The sequence below is a fragment of the Apium graveolens genome, chromosome 6 (genome assembly GCF_009905375.1).
Source record: "Apium graveolens cultivar Ventura chromosome 6, ASM990537v1, whole genome shotgun sequence".
Lineage (NCBI taxonomy): Eukaryota > Viridiplantae > Streptophyta > Magnoliopsida > Apiales > Apiaceae > Apium > Apium graveolens.
Window position 1 is genome coordinate 223,076,377 of NC_133652.1, and position 18,054 is coordinate 223,094,430.

General features: G+C 35.2%; 1 non-coding gene across 1 annotated transcript; it reads left to right on the top strand.

Annotated features, from left to right (window-relative positions):
* The first annotated feature begins 2,120 nt into the window (after nt 1-2,120).
* LOC141669756 (small nucleolar RNA R71) lies at nt 2,121-2,227 on the top strand. Its single transcript, XR_012554017.1, has one exon. It is a non-coding gene; the product is annotated as a small nucleolar RNA R71 (small nucleolar RNA).
* Nucleotides 2,228-18,054: the final 15,827 nt, after the last annotated feature.

Here is an 18,054-nt window from a genome sequence, read left to right on the forward strand (position 1 = left end):
CCAGCCATTTTAGAATTTCTTTATTTACCACTTCTTTCATGATAGGATTAAGCCTTCGTTGTTGCTCAACGGTCGGCTTGCTACCTTCCTCTAGCTGAATTTTATGCATGCAATATGAAGGGCTGATCCCTTTTATATCTGCTATAGTACATCCGATGGCCAATTTGAATTCTCTCAGAATCCTCAAGAGCTTGTCCTCCACACTACCAGAAAGGTTAGATGCAATAATAACAGGCAAAGTAGATGCATCACCTAAAAAAGCGTACCTCAAATGTTCAGGCTATGGTTTAAGCTCCAAAGTAGGTGTTTCCTCAAAAGATGGTTTGAGCTTTCCCTCAGCATTCTTGAGATCATTATTTCCCAGAGATTCAATTGGTATGTCTAGCTTTCGTCTCCAAGGAGAAGCATTTAGATATTGTAGCTGCTCATTTCCTTCGTCATCTTCACTGTCAAAATCCCCCAATAAGGCTTTTTCTAAGGCATCAGACCTTAGCACATGATCAAGTTCTGAAATAACTGCAGAATCAACCAAATCCACCTTGAAGCACTCCTCATCTTCTGTAGGAAATTTCATCGCATTGAACACATTAAATGTCACATCTTGATCTTGCACCCTCATAGTGAGTTCACCTTTTTGCACATCTAACAAGGTACGACCTGTAGCCAAGAAAGGTCTTCCCAAGATTATGGGAATCTTCTTATCTACCTCGAAATCCAGAATGACAAAATCTGCAGGAAAGATAAGCTTGTCCACCTTTACTAGCACATCCTCGTGGGTATGTAATCGAACGATCAGCCAATTGTAGAGACATGTAGGTGGGCTTCGGATCAAGCAAATTCAGCTTTTTGAAGATAGACAACAACATCATATTGATGTTTGCTCCCAAATTGCAAAGGCACTTGTCAAATGACAACTTGCCAATGGTGCAAGGAATGGTGAAGCTACCTGGATCCTTCAGCTTTAGAGGTAACTTTTGCTGCAGCACGGCACTGCACTCTTCCAGCAGAGCGACGATATCAAGAACATCCAGTTTCACCTTCCTTGAAAGAATACCTTTCATAAATTTTGCATAACTAGGCATTTGCTCCAGAGCCTCAGCGAAAGGTATGTTGATGTGAAGTTTCTTAACCACCTCCAGAAACTTACCAAATTGCTTGTCCAGCTTTTGATTTTGCAATCGCTTAGGAAAAGGTGGTGGAGGATAGAGTTGTTTCTCCCCTGTATTACCCTCAGGCAGAGTGTGTTCAACAGTAGTATTCATTGGTTCCCCCTCTTTCTCCTTTTGCTTTTCTTCTTCATCTACAACTTCAATTTCTCCATCTTTTGCTTTTTCAGCATCAGCAACTTTTCCAGACCTTAAGGTGACAGCTTTGACTTGCTCTTTAGATTCCTTCCTGCCTGGCACTTCAGTATCACTGGGAAGTGTGCCAGGTTGATGATTGAGCAATGCATTGGCTATTTGTCCAATTTTATTTTCCAAGGTCTTGATAGAAACAGCCTGACTTTTGCACAACAGCTTTAACTCCTCAAAATCAGCACTCGAAGGTGGAGCAGCACCTCTTTGTTGAGGATAATATTGCCTTTGAGCAAATTGCTGAGGTTGCTGGAATCCAGGTGGATTAAACTGTTTACTTCCAGCTTGCTGATATGGTTGCTGAACAACATTCTGATTATTGCTCCAGCTGAAATTGGGATGATTTCTGTTATTAGGATGACAAGTAACGGGCACAGGCTGCTGCGGTCGCTGAAAATTGTTCATATACTGAACAGATTCATTAACAAAATAAAACTGATCCGTAGCATGAGAGCCTGCACAAAGCTCACAGACACTAGCTATTTGATTTACTCCATAGTTGACTAAGAATCGACCTTAATAGACAGCGCATGTAGCTGCGCTGCAATAGCTGTAGCTGCATCAACTTCCAAAATACCTACTACCTTCCCAGGCATCATCCTTTGAGTTGGGTTTTGATACTCATTTGCAGCCATAGTTTCAATAAGATTATAGGCCTCAGTATAGCTTTTGGCCCACAAGGTGCCTCCAGAAGCTGCATCGAGCATGGGCCTAGATTGGGTCCCCAAACCATTATAGAAACCAGTGTTCACCATCCAGTCCGGCATATCATGATGTGGACACTTTCTCAATATCTCCTTGTAATGCTCCCAAGCTTTGCACATAGATTCTCCTTATTGCTGCGCAAACTGAGTAAGAGCACTCCTCATAGCTGCAGTTTTGGCCATTGGATAGACATTCACCAGAAACTTTTGCGCAAGATCTTCCCAAGTAGTGATGGACCCAGCTGGTAAAGAATGTAACCAGTCCTTAGCTTTGTCCCTCAGAGAGAATGGGAAAAGCCTCACCTTGATAGCCTCATCAATAACACCATTATATTTGAAAGTACTACAGATCTTGACAAAATTCCTGATATGTATGTTGGGATCTTCAGTCGCAGCACCTCCGAAAGAAACAAAATTATGCACCATCTGAATAGTGCCCGGCTTGATTTCAAAAGTATTGGCCTGAATAGCCGGATGAATGATGCTTAACTGAATGTCATCAATTTTAGGCCGAGAAAAGTCCATAAGAGCTGGATCAGCTTGAACTATATGATCACCCATTATTTCAGGTTCTTTCTTTTCACTCTCTTTATCTGAATCTTCAAAAACTATCTTCTCAGGAAAGTCAAGAGCTGTATCTGTCTCCTCAACTTTATCCAGAGTCCTCTTGCGAGTGCGAGAACGTGTTTGCATAAACGCTCGCTAGAGCACCTGAAACACAACCAGAAGCAGTAAGTAAAAAGTCTTAATCAATGAATCCTAATGACCACTGATGGAAAGTACATAAACTAAACAAATTAACACCGAGTCCTCGGTAGCGTCGCCAAAAACTTGTTAGGCACAAAGCATGCGCTAAATAATTCACACAAGTATACGTGTTCGTAATTAATATAGAATAATTTCTAGTTCATTCCCACAGAGACTCTGATTAATTATATCTAATTAACACTTACTCACCAATGTATAATTATTCTTTAATGTCAAGACAATAACAATTAAGGTTGATTAACTAATATTAACTACGAGAATTAAATACTTGAATTAACAATATTAAATACACATGAGATCATAACTTCATTACTACTTCATTCAATAGTTATTGTTATTACCCTTAGCATATAATGGTGATGATATTAATTGAACAACACGAACAACACGAAACTGATAAACACCAACTTTCGTTGCACGAATACCATCTCCCAAGCATCCACAATTAAGATAGAAGTTGAATAGGCATCAATTATGTTGAGACCCTATATGTCTACAGAATTTGACAACATAACGATTTAAGCGCAAGTTATTCATTATGAATACACAGGGCAAGTAAAACGGTTAGAGTTACCCACTAATCATGCATACAATACATGAACCTATGCTAGCATGGCAAGTTCTAAATCTCAAGATTCACTATCGCTTCACTAGAGATTAACAGACTATCTTACATGTTCGCGACGCACATAAGACGAATGAGCACAACATATGCTAGATATCATACAATCACCACATATCAAGGTATTAAATAATTAACTAAAGAAATCCATAGTAAATCCGCTATGATCCCATGATCACGATTAGCCCATAATAGAACTCATCGTCACCATGGGTTCATATGAAAGCATGATAATAACACAACGATATAAACTAATAAAAATACTTAATAAATAATGAAGTACGTCACAAGAGTATTAAGGTTCAAAGCATAAAGAAAACTAGCATCCACTGTTACAATAAATTAAAAGAATAATAAGGTAAATGTATGCTTCCTCTTCTTCATTGTTGCGTGCTAAAACGGTCTTCTCGATCTTCTTGCCTTCTCTCCCGATTATCTTCTATATAGAAATCGTCTTTCCAAAAGGTTTATATAATAACCCAAAAGAACCAGCGCTAACAGAAGTCTAATTGAACTTGAATTAATTAAATTCCAAAATATGAAAATCCGCACCCAGGCGGCCGCCTCCTTCTTCCAGGGGGCGCCTGCTACCAGGTGGTCGCCTGCTCCCATCAGGCGGGTGCCTGCATCACTTCTGGAAAATTCCTATTTTGCTTCCGTTTTTGCTGAATTCTTCGCACAACAACCCGGGGCTGGTTCCAAGCACTTCCTTAAGCTTATTTTGATGAAATCCACCTATCTAAGAAAGTTATACCCTTGAATGCAAAAACACTCAAAAATGTGTTAAATACAAAAAATACTCGAGTTCAAGACACCAATTCAAGCCGTTATGAAACGTTTTAAGTGGTATAAAATGCCACTTATCATGTTTACGCGATTCCCAAAATAATTACCACTCTAAATCTTCATCAATTCACCCAAACCACCAACACAACAATATTCAACCATAATACTACAAACTCAGCCCCCAAATCCAAGTTTTACCAATTTATCCAACCAATCAAAGACCCAATATTTAAAACCCATACAAATCCACCAAAACTTCTTCTAATTAAAGATCAAGCCTTGATATTAACAATGCTTCAATAAAACTTAAGGGAATCATAAAATCAAAGGTAAGGTTTGAAGTTTATACCTTACTTAGATCCTTAAACCATTAACAAGAGATTGTAATCCTTAAGAGAGCCTTGATCTATGTTTATCATGTTCAAACTTGCAAAGGAGTTCAAGAAATGAGTTAGAACTTTCGGAGTTACTATTAGTCTGATTGAAAGAACTGGAAAAATGACGATCTTAACATGATTATATGGACAAGACTTGTAAACAAGGGTTGTAGGAAATCTCAATACCTTTCCAATGAGCTATAGAACATAATATTTGAGTGAGAATCCAAGGAGATAAAGCTGTTTTAAGTTGCTATTTTTGTTTTGGCCGAGAGCAAGCTTTCAAGGGAGAGAAAGAGTGAAATGCTTCTTGTTTTGCCCTTTAATTAATTGTGTGGTGATTTTAGGCTTTGGTCATGTTAACCTTGGCTTAATCAAGGTAAGTTTGTATGGACATAAATAATCCTTGCAAAATATCTCTTTTACCTTGCTTATGCAATGCTTATGCCATCTTGCTTGCATCATCCTTATGCCACATGTCCGCTTCTTGTGGTGTGAAGGTGTCTTATCTTTTCACCACATGATTTAGCTTCTCTTGGAAGCTTCCTTCCCATGCTACTTGCATGTGCTTGCCCTTTGTTCGTTTATTTATTTTATGGTTGGCTTAACTCTCGTTCTCGTTAATCATTTAAGGGATCATATCTGGAATCTTATTACTTGGGCTTCCCTAAACCTTCCTTAATATTTTATACTCCTTTAATGATCCTCTCTTATAATTTTAAATTTAAATCCTTTTAATCATGTTACCTTAGACTTAATTCTTTCGGTATCCGGTGGATTTTCGGGAAAAATCAAAATGTCATGATTTGAATTCTGACGACCTTTACATACACTTATTTACTTTATGCAATACTAATATGATCTCAGAATTTCCATAACAGTACTCCTGTATAGTGTGGTCTGATAATTTTTCTTAATCAGCATCATCAGCAAAAATTTACTATTCATCAGGGTTTCAAAAAAATTCAAAAATTGGGGGGCAGCAGATCACTAAATCTTGGTGATCTTCTCTATTACAACCACATTAGTTATCAGTTGAAAGAGTAGCTTATTGGAATAATTTTGTAGCACATTATGTATACCAGATTAGCTGGGGGATTTGAAGTTTTTGTTATTTCTAAGTCATGTTGACTACTACCAAGATATACAAAATAGGAGGTTTAATTGTATATATAAAATGCCTTGCAATTTTTTATAAATGAAAGAGTGTCAACTTCCATGGAAACAACTTCAACTACTAATCTACAAAGCTTCAACGAATGAGCTAGTCAAGTTTTAACAGGCGAGCCAATCAAGTTTCAATGGATAACATATGAAGTTTCAACGGATAACTCCTATGAAGCCTCAACAGATGATCAATCAAAATAGGAGTTGAAAGGGACTTGACAGTGACTTGACGGTCAAATGGGTTTATTGTATGCAAAAGGAATGTGGCAGCCTGGATTCAGGTTTTAGAAGAAAATGAAGCATTTTCATTTCCATGCAAAACAGGGACGTTTAAAGATGTTGTATCTAACTGGATTGCTTTGGATAGAGAAATAAAGAAACATGTGATTGGACCTAGCTGATAGGTTTAAATATTTTGTATTATCTCACATGTATCTTGGTGATATATAAACCAAGAGTCGCAAGTGTTTAGAAGCTAAGAAATTATAATTTGATTTAGAACAACAGAGCAAGAAAGTTGTATCCTGAGTCTCTAGAGTTCAAGTATATAAACACTTGTAAGCAACTGTGTGCTATATTAGCATCACATAGCATTTTTCTCAATATATATATCTCTGGTGGAAATAACAATCCACCAGAAAGTTTTGAAACACCTATTTATTTACTTTGCCTTTTTGAATACTATTATTATTTATCCGCACTCAAGCATATTCAAACACAATTATATATTTTAGTGAGAAGATTTTCAAATTTTTAAAAAGTAACCAGAATTCCATTCAACCCCCCTTCCGTAATTCTGTTGATAGATTGCTAGGGAATAATATACACATTAAAATTTGAATGTGTAGCAAATGCAATCAAAATTCTTATTTCTTAAAGCCTTGCGACTGGAGCAAAAGTTTCATCACATTCAATTCCTGCTTCATATGAGTAGCCTCTGGCTACCAATCTTGCTTTGTTCCTTGTCACGATTCCATTTACATCCATTTTGTTCATGTACACCCGTTTTGTTCCAATAATACTTCTGTTTCTTGGTGTAGGAACCAATTTCCAAACTTTATTTCTTTCAAACTGATTTAGCTCTTCTTGCATAGCAGTTATCCAATCTGGGTCTGATAGAGCTTACTCGGTTTTCTTAGGCTCAATTTGAGACAAAAAAGCATGCATGCAAGCATTCATTTACAGTGACACTTTTAGTCCTTACTCTAGCACCGGGATCACCAATTATAGAATCTCTTGTGTGACTTCTATCCCATTTTCTGGTGTGATTTTGTTGACTAGAATTGTCCTCATTTTCTTCATTGTTGGCATGACTTGCAGAACTATTATTTTCTTCCCCCCTGAGTTTATGCCATCAAATTCAGGTGTACTTCTTTCATGAGATGAATTCTCATTATCATAATTCATTAGTTCACTTATTTCTTCATCCATTCTGCTACTTTTCTTGACTTCAGCTTCATCTCACTACTAAAAAAAGTAGAATAAACATCGCCTATTAGACATCGTTTGTTGATGGCACCGATGTAAAAAGTATTTTTTACATCTGTTTATGACAACCGATGTCTTTGAGTAACATTGACATCAGTTTTTTAATTTTAACTGATGTTGTAAGTTTGTTTTAAAAAAATGAATCCACACGTTCCTTCCCCGTAACCAAATATTTCAACTCCCTCTTAAATCTCCCCCCTTCCGCCTTTGAATTTTTTAAAACTCCCCCCACTTTTCAACTTTACACCCCTTTTTAACTTTACACATTAAAATTAAAATATAAACACAGATCTAATATCACTCTCTCGCTCTCTCTCTTTCTCAGAAACTCACCCCTCTACGGAAAAACCTAAATTTCACCTAACTCTATATCTATCTCGACTTCCATATACCATCAAGCTAAAGCTACTACACCCTAACTTGAATTTGGAATCTCGAAACTCAATTTGTTCGAGTGGATTAGTTAGAAACCCAATTCAATTTGTTCGAAGCTACAAAGCTTGAATTGGTTAGTGGGTAATCTTGCATTTATATGTAAAACCAATTTAGTTTCACATAGTGGAATTTTTAATCCAAAATTGTAGTTTTTTTAATTTGTTCTTTCTTAATTTTGATACTTGAAGGAGGTTGTGAGAACCCTAACCTTTAGTTTAACTAATATCTAAATTTATAATTTTTATTTTTTTTAGGACAAAAAGTCCTTTAATTTTTACACAATTTCGTATATGTTTTGTTAGTGTTCGAAAGCCCTAATCGGTATTGTGCATCTAGATTTCCAGGGTGTGAGATACAAATCCCTTGCTTTCTTTTATGTTTAACTTGTATTATTGCTTATGTACCGTTGTGGTTGAATTTAGGAAGAGGAAAAGAGTTGCAGAAAGTGAAGGTTGAAATAGTGGTGAAGTTGATTATGTAATGATGGTGAGTTTTTAATATTTATAGTGATCACTTACCGTCTTATTGAAGATATAAGGAACGTTGAGCAACTACAAAATGTGTATTCTCTCATTGTACCTGGTGGAAAAAGCACCACTATGGCCAAGCTTGCTGAGTTGAATAATCTGGTTTCGACCTTAATTTACATAATGCTGACCTTTCGTTGCTGGGAGTTTGTTGTTTTGGTAATCTATCTATGTGTGTTTGTGTACTATGTATTGATGAATATAGTTGTATGCCTTGCTTGTAATTTGTGTTTATATCCATGTATATTGTCATTGTTATTGATTGGTTTTACAAATTATGTTAGTGGATGTTGTTGTTCTAGTAGGTGAAGTTTGAGACTTTTACATATATTAAAGACTTGCTTTCTGGAATTCTGATATTTGTGTTCTAATTTGACTTTAGTACCTTTTTTCTAAGGTTTTTAATCTAAAACAGCCATCCATGTTTATCCTTCATGTTGTTGTGGTACCCATTTTGAGATGAGCTGCTTCTAATTTGGCTGTTTCGAGATTATAACTGTTTGGTTTAGCCTTTTCTTGACTTTTGTTTCAAGAACGGTTGCTTTGTGGGTTCTAGATTATTTTTCTGTTATAAATTTCAGAAAATTGAATTAGAATGCGTAGTATTTGAGATAGCCTGCAGACCATATCTTGTTTCGAAAAAGTATTTGTTATTTTTTGTATTTACAATTCACATTGATGGTTATGCCTGAAGCCTCGAGTGTTTGATATTGTTCTCTTTCACATATGAACACACATCATAGAGCTTCTTGTACTTTATGCACCATTTATTTCCCTGTATTGATGTAATTTGTTTTACTTGAGATTAGCATTGATGTTTATTGCTGAAGCCACATGTTTCTATTTTACATATGAACCTATGTCATTGAGGTTCTTTAAAGTTTATGCATTATGTAGTAACCTGTGGTAATGAATATACTAACTTCTTACTTGTTGCTTATTGATTTCACACTTGTGGGAAAGGTGCTGGAGAGGGGTTTCTGAAGTTACCTGGCATTAAACTTCCTGATGCAAAATTTTCTAGATTTTATGGTAATCTCAGCTTATAACAGTGTGAAGAAGTGTGTTTAAAGAGCTGCAACTACACCTATGCCAGCGCAGATGTCAATATTGGTGGTCGTGGTTGCTATGCATGGTTCAGGGAGCTTAATAATGTCAAACAGTATCATTCTGTAGATGGACAAGACTTCTACTTAAGATTAGATGCAGCAGAATTCGGTTTGTACATCTAATTAGCTCAACCTTTAGCTCGTTGTCATTATCATTAAAATTAGTATTATGCAATTTCTTGTAACAGCAGCTAATCTGATGCTGAAGAGGAAGAAAAGTGACAAAAAGAGAATGCTTATAATCATCATTATAGTGGTTGTTCCTGTAACATTTCTAGTCCCTTGTTTTTCGCTTTACTGGTGGAAAAATAAAGGACATAATGAGGAAAGGTAAACCAAATTTTTAACTTGTTTCTTTGTAATAGCAGAAGAGGCCTTAAGGATTTCTAAAAAGATTATGTAGTATGAGTTATCAAATATATCTAATGTTTGCAAAAAGAAATAAAATCGCTGAGGGCAGAAGAAAACTTATTGAGAAATGATATTTTCAGATTTAGTAATATAATATAAACTTGTCTGGAAGCCAAACTTTGAAGAATGACAGCAACATAGAGTTGACATTTTTCAGTCTGGACACTATCTTGATAGCAACTGCTAATTTTTCTTCTGCAAACAAGCTTGGACAAGGTGGTTTTGGCCCAGTTTACAAGGTAATGATTTGGCTTAATGATCACTTTAACCTGCAGTTTTGGTCTTAATTAATTGACACCGATACTTGAATCATAAAACATATATACTATAAGGCACCACTGTTTAAAAACTGTATAAATGGAACCGTCTAACGAAGGAATGTAGCAACTTTGAATGAGTTTTAGTGAATTTAGGGATGATTTAAATCCATGGAACTGACTTTGGGAAGCCAAGAATTAATAAAACCAGGGGAATGCAAAGTAAAATTCCCAATCATGTTCAGTATGCCCATTTATGGTCTAATGTACATGTTTTACGTCTACTGACATAACGAATCCCTCACCATGTGCAGGTTTTCTTATAATATCCAAACATGATAGGATCATAATATAGGCACATTTTAAACTTGATATCTGGCAAGAGAAGCTTGTTATTATTACTTATTCTCAAGTACAGCACGCTTATAATGTGATATGCAGAGTCTCAACAAAACCAGCTTCCAGATTATATGTCACTCAATAGTACTACATTTACCTATCTAAATTCTACCAATTCAGAAGGACAAAATGTGAGTGTAGGTATTATGCCTCAATCTAGTTCTGTTGCTGCACAAAACCTTCTTCATCACAGTGGACAGAATTTTGAGCTTGTATGGGCATCTTTAATGATTGGTTCTTCTGGAGTTGGTCCAATCCGACAAAGTGAACTCGCAAATGTTTTTCCGGTGAATGCTGTTAGTTACAGTAATAATCAGATTGCTAATGGTCCAATGTTTGTGCAGAGTTCTGCTGCTGCTTAGGATTTTAACATGAATGCAGGATTTGGGGAACAGGGTAGCGAGGGCAATTGGATCAACAAATGCTAATGAGCACAATAGTCGATCCCATTGGTGAGTTTACTAATATGAATATCATTACTATTTAAATTATTCTCGAAGTTCAGTGTAATTTACTTTGTCATATATTGTGTTATGATGAAGGGGGAGAATATTAATCTGTCTCTTTCTGCACTTGGAGATGTTATATCTTCTCTTGCAACCAAGAGTCCTCATATTCCTTTCAGGTAGAAAACAAGAAATGCAAGTCTTTACTTATGTCTTAGATTCTATTTTGATTTTTGTAACTTATTCTTTGTGTGCAGGAATTCCGAGCTTACTCACTTACTTCAAGACTCATTAGGTACTTTGTCTATTTTTGGTTCTGAGTTGAGGAATAAGGAATTTTTTCTGTATTCATATTAATAAATTGTTATATATGTAGGCGGAGATTCGAAAACATTAATGCTGGTACAAATCAGTCCTAATGAGAATGACTTGAGTGAAACTCTTCGCGCTCTCAACTTTGCAAGTAGAGTAAGAGGGATAGAGTTGGGGCCTGGAAAGAAGCAATTCGATAGCACTGATCTTATCAGATATAAAACAGTTGGTACAGAAATAGAATGAGAGTCAATTTATTATTTCCTATATAATATAATTCATTTTTTAAATTTACTATATTTTTTAAGTTGATTCCTCGCTCTGTTTTATAATGAGCTGCTGTCTCTTCTTCATAGGTTGAGAAGAACAAACAAGAAATGAAGATCTTCACAACTCCTGGACTTTATTTTTGCTGCAAAGTTCCATTTAGTTAATGTGGAATTTATTTTAGTTTTCAGGTACCCTTAGTCAACCAAGAGAATGGAATACCAGGGAGAGGGACAAAGCCTAATGAAACACTGATAACTAAAGATCTTCACAACTCCTAGAAAATTTTGCTTACTTTCCTGTTTGGTTTTTGTTGTTAGTATTGCCGGTATTAAGTCAAATTCTTTGTATAGACAGTAGTAGAATAGATGGATGGATATGTGTAATATTTGATGTTTGGACTAGATGAATCTGTTGTACCGGATATTTGAATATTGGTTGTTAGATTTATAGATAACTGGTATTATGCAATAATTAGTTTTGGTAGTTCATTGGTATGGAAAATTTTTGGTATCTATATTTTAAAATGTGCATTAATAAAACAGGTACAAACATCATTACAATGGAAAATGATGTTTGTCAAAGCTTAATACATCAGATTTAGTTGAACATTGACATTAGTATTACGGATTAAAATTGATGTTAAATACTACAACAAAAAAAATCTTAAAACAGAAAACCAATGTTATTAAGTTTTATAGACATCGGTTTGTCACCAATATATATCGGTTTGAAATAAATAACCGATGTCAAAAGTTATGTTTACATCGGTTTATCTTGAAAATCGTTGTTACTGGTATTAGTAACATCAGTTTAATGGATAAATGGAAATATTTTGCTTATCTCACATATGTTTAAATTGATAAAAATATCATATTATGATAATATATGAAAATTAGATATGCATTAAAATTTTAACATCTTTGAAAATTGATGTTATACGTCTCCTTTAATATTATTTTAAAACCGATGTTAAATGGGGGGTCTTTAACATCACCCACGAAGACATCAGATTTTTTTGTTCATAGACATCGGTTTTTAGCCGATGTATAATCTGTTTTTTCTATTAGTGTCTTAATAATCACTATCAATATTGAGATTTTTAAACTTTAAAGCTTCAACTTCACTTTCATCAAGGCATTCTAAGCATGAATACTTGTCATCATCAAATGTCACATATGTGCTCTCTATAATTTTCTTATGCTCTAGTACATAGACTCTGTAGGAAGTCTTTTCCAATGAATATCCCGGAAAAATAGCTTCAAATACTTTAGAGTCAAATTTTCAACAAATTCCGAGTTGTCTTTTAGCACAAAGCACGTGCTTCCAAACACATGAAGATGCTTAACAGTAGGCTTTATTTTTGACAAAATTGAGCAGGGTGACTTACCAATATTTTTGTTTAGTAAATATCTATTCTGAGTGTAACATGCTGCATTGACAACTTCTTCCCAAAAACTAGTTGGCAGTTTGGCATCTTGCATTATTGTTCTTGTAGCTTCAACTAGAGTTCTATTTTTCCTTTTAACCACACCATTCTGTTGATGTGTTCTTGCAGCTAAGAGCTCTTGAGCAATGCATTTATTTTTGCAAAATTCACTTAGAATTGCATTCCTAAATTCTGTACCGTTATTACTCCTCAATCTTTTAACACAATCTTGATCTTCAGCCTGTTTCTCAACTTTCTTTATGTGTTCAATAATGATGTGTGAAGTTTCATCCTTTGAATGCATTAATTCCACCCAAATGTTCCTTGAGTAGTCATCCACCATAACCAAAGCATATTTCTTTCTGGATATAGACATGACATTTACAGGTCCAAAAAAATCCAAGTGGATAAGTTGTAGTGGAGCATTAATGGAATTCACAGCTTTGCTTTTGTGACTGGACCTCTTCATTTTTCCTTTTTGACAAGTTTCACAAACTTCAATTTGAGCAAATTTTAAAGTTGGCATATCTCTCACTAATTCTCTTTTCACCAAAGTGTTGATTGCTTTATAGTTCAAGTGAGAGAGTTTCTTGTGCCAAAGTTTGCTTTGTTCCCTGGATGCCTTGGTATAGAAGTAACATATTATATCCTTTTTCGCTAAATTCAAGTCTGTAATAAATTAGCGTCCCTTCCTTGCTCCTTTCAGAGAAACTTCACCAGTTTTCTTGCTTGTAATTGGGCAATCTTCTTTTTCAAAAATGACCTTGAAACCTTTGTTTGTAAATTGACTTACACTAAGAAGATTCACTTCAAGACCTACAACCAGTGCTACATCTTTGATGACAATATTTCCAGAAATCAACTTGTCATATCTCATTATGAATCCTTTATTGTTGTCTCCAAAGGTCACCAAAGGGCCATCCATCTCCTCAAACTGTGATAGCAGGGCTTTATCACCTGTCATATGTCTGGAACATCCACTGTCAATGATCCATATAACTTTATTCTTCTTACCTTGCACATAATGAGTTTTAAGTGTATTTAGCTACCGAAACAGTATTGGGCACTTTCTTCTTTTTCACAGAATTTACAAAAGTAGAACTTGAACATTTAAAAAGAACAGTATTCTTAGTTTGATCAAGATTTTCATCTTTAATCACAGATCTAAAGTTAAATTCTTTAATATCTTTTCTCAACTTATGACAGCTAGTCATAACTTTCATGTTGCATGGAATGCAGTCAAACTTATCACAAAAAGAATAGGGATCATCTGTTTGTGCCTCATTGTATTTACAGGCTTCATAATTTGGCTCACTAACAGCCTTCTTACAAAGGTGAGTTAGATTATTTGTTTAACCATATTTTTGACACTGCTTTCTTGGAGCATCTGCAATATAAGCATAGTTGTTGCTTTTGTTGACACTTATCTTCCCATTTTTGTTCTTCTTTTTCCTTCCAGTGCTAACATTCTTGATCCCATTTTCTGGTGTCTTGACAGTTGGACTCACTGTAGGCTTCTTCTCACATTTAGTATTTGAAGTGGATTTTGCATCTTTCTTTTCTTTATCTTCATCTGCAAGCTCCTGCTTGATGAAAAGCTCCACCTCACTGAAGTTTACTTCATAAGCTCTAAACAAGGGTGCATTTACATTTTTAAGCATTACAGGGACATCTTGGTTCACACTTTCCTTTCCCTTGCCAACATCATTTTTCTTATGAGAATCCACAGCCTCATAGTCCAAGCCAATGACTATGTTAGCATATGGTTTATTCTTCTCATGATACTGACCAATTAATTGAGATGCATTTTTGACTGATTTGAGCTTCAAATTATTTTTCTTCTTTCTCTTAACAGTACTTCTACTTCTCCAGCACACTTAAGTTTGTTTTTGAGGTACTCATTTTCTTGTTTAGCTGCTCGAGACCAACAAGCTGCAGTTCTAGATCCCGTTTCTTAATCTCAAGTTTTTTTATTAATTTTTGACATCCTACTCACTTCCTCAGTAGCTTCCACCATGATTGTATGAATGAGAAACATTTCTACACTCATCTTCTCAATATTTTCCTTATATTGTGCAGCATTTAAATTAATGGTAGTTAGGATAGGTACCTCAGACTTAGATGCGGATGATTCTCCTTGTTCCAAAGCCATAAGAGCATAGTTTCCATATTCTTCACTATCATCTTCATCATCTATATCATCCTAACTTTTACCCTCAGTAATATAAGTTTTTTCCTGTTGCTTTCTCAAAAGTGCTTCATACTTAGCTTCCAGTTCCAAATAAGCCTTTTCCTTCTTCACCTTCTTTAGTATCCTGCATTCTGTGGCAAAGTGACCAAGTACATCACAGTTATAGTAATTATTCTTTGATCTATCCACATATCCTAACTTATAGACACTTTTTTAAATTGCATTTAGCTGAGTCTTTTCTTTCCGGTTGTTGTTGTAGGATGTTTGGCCTTTACCCCTGAAATATCTAGGCTTCTTGACTCTGATGTTTGAAAATTTTCTTGATAGATAACCCATAGATTGGTCCATTTCATCCAACTCATCAAGAGTATAGAACTCATCCTCTTCCAGCTCTAAAATGACTTATTTTTTAGGTTCCTTATTTTTCTGCTTAACAGCATGAATAACTTGAGTCTGGGTTCTATTTCATTTTCAGTCATTTTATTATCATTTGCTATCAAGGCACTTGACACATCCACAACATGTCCTTGACTATCTTTCAATGACTTTCTATGCATCATTTCCAGCTCATAGGTTTTGAGAATACCATATAAAACCTCCAAAGTTATTCTCCCTAAATCTCTTCCTTCTCTTATTGCAGAGATCTTCTATTCCAAGTGGTCAGGAAGAGTGAGCAAGAATTTGAGGTTAACTTCTTCAGCTTCATGGTACTTGTCATGAACCTGAAATCATTTATCGGTTTGTGGAATCTCTCAAAGACCTCATTAATGCCTTCTTTTAGTTTAGCCATGAAACCCTCATACTGTTAAACCAAGATCCTTCTCTGGTTAGATCTCACCTCTTTTGTTCCTTCATAGAAGATCTCTATCTTCTCCCAGATTTTTTTAGCTGACTCACAATTGATAATGTTTTTGTACGTTACATTATCAAGAGGCTCAATTAATATGAGTTATAAGCCATTTTCAAGTGCAGCCTTCTCTTTCTCTGGTTCACTGTAGGTAGATGGATCTTTAGGACCAAAATGTGCAGGAATGACCATGTCTCCATCTGTTGACTAAAAAATTATTTCCATAGGAATGGATGGTCAATGCCTAAGAATTTCAACATTCGTTGGATTGGCCATCCTGATGAACAATATCATTTTATTTTTCCACAAACTGTAGTTTACCTTGTCAAAGATAGGAATCCTGATACTGCCGATCTTTTGTGCGCTCATACTTCCAAGATCTTTATTTGTTTACTTTCAGATGATACCACTTGTTAGATATGAAATGCAACACAAAGGGGGGGGGGTGAATGTATTTTCTTGAATTTTAATTAACTGTGAAAGTGTTTGGCTGTTTGGAACAAAGCAGATGTATGAACTAGTAGTGATAAAATGCTTAAATATAAACACACAGGCAGATTATCAAAAACTCACTTGATTTATTAAAACCAAACTTGTTTTACTACAAATTTGTGTTCTTAAAGTTAAGAACTCGGCTATAATTCTTAAGAGAGAATACAAGATTTTTCTAATGAATATTCAAACTAATATTCACTTATAATTTAAAACTATCGAATAAAAATTATTCGATTAATAGTTTTGAAACCTATATATATATATAATATACTCGGGAACACCACCTCCCGGTTTAGAAAAATGTTAACCTTTGGGTCCCCTATACTAAGGGTATAAGCAAATAATGTTTATCTCTAGCATAGGTATTATGCAGTTTATAACAATTGAATCAACAATGAGATAGCAAGATTATGAAATAGACATGTATATATATATATATCATGCTCCAATATTTTGCAAGATTTGCTAATAACAATCATGCACTTATCACAAGATAATGCATATACATATTTACATCACAACAACAGTATAGCGGGTAAAAAACTTGCCTGAGCGTTACGGGATAGACTTAAGTTTAGAGTGGGTTCGGTAACCAATGAACAACAATATAATCCCGAATTAGACCACAGTCGCTTAAGAAACTAGTCAAAACTCACTCATACCCTAACGGTCGCTTACGTTCGCTTATACGCTTAATGATTTGCTTTAATCGCTCGCATACTCTTGGCTCCACCAATTTTAATAAATTAACCGTTGCGAATTTTAAGGCGACTCTTTCGCGAGAACTTTACTAACTGGCTTATTCACTTGACATAATTCTCTCGTGTTTCGATTAATCATTTAAGGGTCTCAATTATGGTCTCAAAGTTACTCAAGGTTTCGGGGTTCGCTCGCGAAACGCCATTACTTAAAACGGTCGTTTCTCATCGCTCGTAACTCGGATTTAGGCGAACTAAATATCAAAATGAAGATTGTAATATGAACTATCTAAACATGGAAAAGGTCAGAATCTTACAGTGGGTTCACGGGTCCTAAAGTTAAGCACAGAAACAGTTAAAGAAAATCGGGCATTATGACGGCTAGAACTTAGCGATTTCCAATAATTTTACCACTCCAAATCAATTCATTTAAACAATCCATTCACAACTTCAAGATACAACCCTAGGCTACTGATCTTAGCAAAAATGAGCTCAAGATCCTCAATCCATTTTAATATTATACCATCTCCATGATCAACTAATTTACTTAACAATCAAAGTTCAATTCAAGCTTAATCATTCAAACAACTACTCATCCATCCAAACCATCCCAAAATTCAAGCAAACAAACTTAGTACTTAAAGGTCCAGAAGTTTTAAACCTTGATTTGTGAGGGGAAAGTTGCTAGGAAGCCTTAAAACCTTGATCAATCCTTATACAAACTTGGATCTCACAACCAATGAAGAAAACACAAAGTTAGATTCTGAAGTTTCTAAAAGTCCGATTGGAAGAACTGTACAAATGAGGGTCTTACCATGCTTATTTGGACGAGACTTGTGAACAATAGTTGTAGGAAATCTCAATACCGTTCCAAAGAGCTATAGAACACAATATTTGAGTGAGAGTTGAAGTAGATATGGCAGTTTGAAGTTGCTGGTATTGTTTTGGCCGGGAGCAAGCTTTC